The sequence below is a fragment of the Aristolochia californica genome, unplaced genomic scaffold (genome assembly GCF_029961685.1).
Source record: "Aristolochia californica isolate CCGP_79_NKW_82.1479 unplaced genomic scaffold, dmAriCali1.0.hap1 SCAF_10, whole genome shotgun sequence".
Lineage (NCBI taxonomy): Eukaryota > Viridiplantae > Streptophyta > Magnoliopsida > Piperales > Aristolochiaceae > Aristolochia > Aristolochia californica.
In genome coordinates, this window is record NW_027181771.1 from 24,138,972 (window position 1) to 24,144,247 (window position 5,276).

Genomic DNA, 5,276 nt, shown 5'->3' on the forward strand with positions numbered 1-5,276 from the left:
CACAAACTTGTTTTCAACATGCTACCAAAGAAAATTTTTGAAGTGCTCATGTTCCTAGACTCAAATTTGAGGTTTTAACCATCTCAAGCTCTCAAAGGAAGTCAAAACCTGAACTTGAGTATTTCCTCCTAGAGATAATAGTATCAATGTTTTTTCTTTTAAATATTATTTAAATACTTAGAACTATGATTGTTGAATGTGAGCCTATTGATTCGAAGATCATATTTAACTCAATACTCGATTGATTGTTTGAATGGTTACCACTCAAAACTAGTTTTGCAGCCCCTTGTTTGAGCTTCTTATTTTCTAATCACATTATACATTCTTGTGTGTTGATTTATTAGGGTATTTAAAATGGTTTTTACATAGTATTAGAAGTTTGGGGTAGAATTTAAAAATCCAAGTATATACATGCATTTGCATTTAAATCTTAAATTGTATTTGATTGAGAATACTAAAGTAGTGTCATCGTACTTTTAAATCAATCACTGAGGTTTAGACTACTACTACACATGAGCTATACTTTCAAACCATTGATTCCATTGAGGTGAGTGCAACCCTTGTTTTAAAAACCAATCCAAGATTTACCTTGGACTTATATTTTGAAATCTAATGATTAAAGACTATTTGAGATTTTCTTACATAGATAGGTACATAGAATTGGTTGTGTTTATTATTTTCTCTTAGATTATAAAATCTACCAATTAGGAAGCTAGTAACCCATGTAAATTGGGTCAAGCATTGGGTAGACAAGACCATCCTAACCTCAATTTCATTGAGTGCATCCATGTGTGGCTGAAAAAGAAATGTTGTGAAGAATTGCTACTATGATTGTGTGATAATAGTCCTCATGTAGATAAGCACTCTTGAAACTCTCATTCTTAAGTCTAGGCTAGTACCTAATAAGTTATTATAAATCCTTGTGAAGCTCTAGGCTTGTGTAGTCTACTTTGCTACTAGAAACCCCTTTAATGGTCTGGATTATGTGCCTAGTTTGTGATTGTAAATCTAAGTGAAGATGAATTTTTGTAAGTTAGTTGTTGTTGTCAATTTAGTGGCTTGAACGCCCAACACCCCCCCAATATTTCTCCTTCATTGGACCTAATAGATTGTACCAGCTCCATTTTTCTCTTGCCTACTACTCCCTTCCCTTCGTTAAAAGTTGAATGCATGTTGAGTCCTTTTTAAGAAAAAATGTTATTGGAAGCATTACTATTCCTATTGATAACTAATTGTGGTAACAAAAATATACTCAAAGATAAGGCACTTAAATAATAAAGGAACAAGCTAAGACCCCTAGTTGATTCCGCCTTTAGATCTAATTGCATTAAGATATTTTAAAGCTAATTATGAACATATAAACACCATAAAATAACTTAACACGAGGATTTAATGCCTCAAGAATCATCTTATCATAAATATGAAATAGACAATAATCCAATTTTGAAAAGATGTACCCTTTAAACAAAGTTTATTGTGACCATATTGAGTTTAAACCTCTCATTATCACCTCATTTGTCATGGACATAAAGCTTCTTTGTGCCTCCATGATGAGATTTCTCCCAAATCTTGTCTTTTAAATATTGACATAGTCATGCTCCTCACATTTTGCTTCCAATAAGAACTTATTACACTTAAGTTTTGTGATTTTACTAGAACTCATATGCAAATTTTGGTTTACTTCCTCTTGGCCACAGCTATGCTTGTCTCTTTTTATCTTTTAATTAGTTTTTATGTGAACATAATCTTCTCTTTCCTCAAGCACTTTTAAATAGTTTTGGATTTCCTTAATTTGGTCCACTTGCCCAAGGGTGCCTATATCACCAAGACATATAACATATCAAGTGAGACGTATTGGATATATGGTATCGTAGAGCCCTGAAATATGATACATGTCTTATAAAGTGCAACACATGGTGCAGACAGTATGTATCAGATCGAATATTATTCGATATGTTACCTGATACCAATATATACTATCTTGCCCACTATGTCAACTTTTTGTTGTTTCCTTTTAGTAGCATCATATCTTTTCAAAAAAAAAAAAATACATTTCCCATACTTATGGTATTCTTGTTTGACGTTAGTTACATAAAATAATTGTGCATCAATTTGTAATGAAAAACTTTATTTTGTGGCTGCTCTTTCCAACCTTATACATTTGTTTAAGGCACAAGAAATGGAAAATAGCCATAAAGCTTAAAGTTAGTATCTTCAAACAAATTTATCCATATGACATTTCTTCATAAATTGTTACATAAACCATTTTTATGTTGTTCTTATTTTTAATTTCTTATTTTATTATTATGTTAGATCCTGATACTTTAATTGTTGAATCTTAAGATTTCCCAAATCAAGTAGCAATTCTTGAACTTCTTGCTAAACTTTTTCCTTTGGTTTAAATTTATGGAAACATTTGTAACTGTTAGAAAAAAATATAAAAAAATAAAAATACAAAAGTCTTTATCCACATAGAGATATTTTTCTCTTGAATGCCATCGATTTGAAATAATGAAATGAAAAAATTAAAAAGCCCCTTATTTCTCCTACAATAAGTATCATTGAATATCAAAGCATTTTTCCACATGAACTGGGGTTGAGACTAATCATAGGTGGTAGTTGTGATTGGCATTTGTAGAGGCTTTGAAACAAAAGGCAATGATTAATCTCGTTAACGGGATTCATTCATAATTAATCCTTAAGTGAGCAAACGGACAAATTATTTCCTTCTAATGCAATTGAAATATGTATATTTTTTTTGTCCAAAAACAAGCCTTTGAATATATTTTTGCAATTTTTTGTCCTAAAAATAGATTGACTAACACAATACTTTTTTTGTTATTTCATGTCACAAACATCGGTGCATAACAAACAAAAGGTCACTCAATGTACTTTCAGCATAAAAGAATCTTCACTCAGAAGAAAGACAGTATTACCAAGCTACCAGAAAATATTATTCACCATATACTCTCTTTTCTTCCATTGAAGTGTGCAATGAAGACTTCAATTCTATCTAGGCAATGGATCAACATGTGGAAACCCTTATGGATATACACAACTATTATAGACTTCGATGAGGAATTCACAAACAATTTAAAGAAGACACATTATGTATAAGTTGTCCACCAACTTTTACAGCTTCATACTCTAGACAAGGTTAAGAAGTTTCACATGTTCTTTTCTCCCGGTGATAGATACTCGTCTAATCTCATAGAGTGGATTGAGTTTGTCAAAGTTAGAGTTGGAAAGCTTGTGCTTGATTTGAATGGAAATGTAAGGCACTCCGACTCGACAAATGATGATGATATCAGGTGGGGGATGAATAAATTCAGAATGCCAAACTCTTTGTTCTCTTGTCTATCAATATCATCTCTCGACTTGGTGCATACTAGAGCCTCCACATGATTTAAAGGGTTTCAAAGCCCTAAGAAGTGTTGCTCTCTATGGTGTGACAATTAATGGTATTCAATTAGGTGAGATAATTCTTGGCTCCCCTCTTCTTGAGGACTTAACTATCAGTTACTATGACTCCCTGGAGTCAATAAAGATTGACCATCTTCAATTGAAGAGATTAACACTAGAGTCATGTTTTGATATTGAAGAAATGGAGATAAGAACGCCAAACCTAAAGAATCTTCAGTACAAGGGTCAAGTTTGTGACAAGCGTATTTTCATTTATGTCTCCTCCATAAATGAAGCTACCCTACAACTCATCGTGGTTGACTACAAGTTGCATCTCTGGCAGAATTTATTGACGAAGCTTTCACATGTAACCTCCCTAGAAGTTAAAGTCGCAAGTACTCATCCGGTACGTTTCCATCTGCCCATTTCTGTTTTTGTAAAAATACATATTCTGGTTTGGTCAACTTGACTAGTTCCTCATCTATGATACTCCTTGCTGAAGGGTCATGTGATGACGTTCTTTTACATATTTGGAGTTGATCAAGCTAAGATGTCTAAGCTTTTCAGTTACACCCTTTTGTCCTTTTTCTCCTTCAGAAAAAAAGATCTATATAAAGGTGAACTTTTATAAATGTCCTAGGCATGTAATCATATAATTTTGTTCCTATTTTTTGACTTCCTGTTTCCACTAGCAACACATAAGAGGAGATAAATTTGGTTTTTTTCTTAAGTGGAACCCCTCATTGGTTGCTTGCTCAATTTATCACTTTTTTCTCAACTGAACACTGGAGTCATACCCGTAATACAAAAGTAGTCAATGGAGTCATCATTTTTCATTCGTTTATCAGATATCTAGATACAACAATATCACTGAATGTCATGTCACCAAGATGACTTCTGGTGCATTAGTCATGCAAATGTTTTACATTTTGTTGCAGCTAGAGCCCTCTTGAATTTTTTTTCTAGTGTCGGCATATAGGAATCTGACTCTTTAGTATTTAACGAAGAAGAGAATTTTTCTCAAAACTGGGATAGTGAAAATCTCTACCTCTTCGTCACTCTTGCCTAATTGTGTGCATATGGCAAGTTGCAATTCTGTTGTATGGTGACTACAATGTTTATGTTGTTAAATCCTCTTAAAGTTAACTATTTTTTTAATTATGCATTGCACTTTTCCATATATTCCCAGGTCCTCCAAGAACATGAAAAATAGAAATTGTCATTGGTCAAACTACTGAAGCACAGGCACTTATCTTCTAAAGGTGAAATGCATTCCTTGGGCTTCTATTAAATTTAGTTCACTTGTTTTGCTATTTTTTTGTAGATGCAGGATCATTTCCTTTTGTTGAGTTCTATTGGATTGAGAAAGTATAGATCTTCACCTTTTGTTTTGAACATGCTTTTATCACTGGTTTCAATGATGGGAAATAGTTGAGCAGATTTTGCTTCTCCTTGTTTCAGATCTCTTCGAGATTTACTGAAAATAGAATTTGAATATGTATTTGGGTTTTCTTTGTCTCGTCTCTTTAAATCTAACTTATGTATTAAATTTTGGTTAAATCAAACTTTGTCCTTTCAAATCAAGGAGATAACGAGGAAGGGAAGATGTCATGCTGAGTTGACTTGATTGTTCTTTCTCTCTCACAGTGGAAAAGATTTTGTAGCTTTCTAGTGTTTGTTGCTCTACTGGCCATCATGAAGAGGAAAAGGCATTAGAGATTATGAGGAAACAAGCACATAATTCTATTCATCAGGTGAATGACATAGAATAGAATTTCATGGTGAGGAACAAAAAATTTAGGATCATTATTAGGTTAGTTGTTTAAGTTTTTATCAGTAATTTTAGTATTTATTATTCAATCATTTTTAGCATC

The 5,276-nt window shown here is 32.7% G+C and overlaps 1 pseudogene; it reads left to right on the top strand.

Moving 5' to 3' along the window:
- Nucleotides 1-1,451: 1,451 nt before the first annotated feature.
- LOC137942964 (F-box/LRR-repeat protein 25-like) lies at nucleotides 1,452-4,355 on the top strand (annotated as a pseudogene).
- The last annotated feature ends 921 nt before the right edge of the window (nucleotides 4,356-5,276 follow it).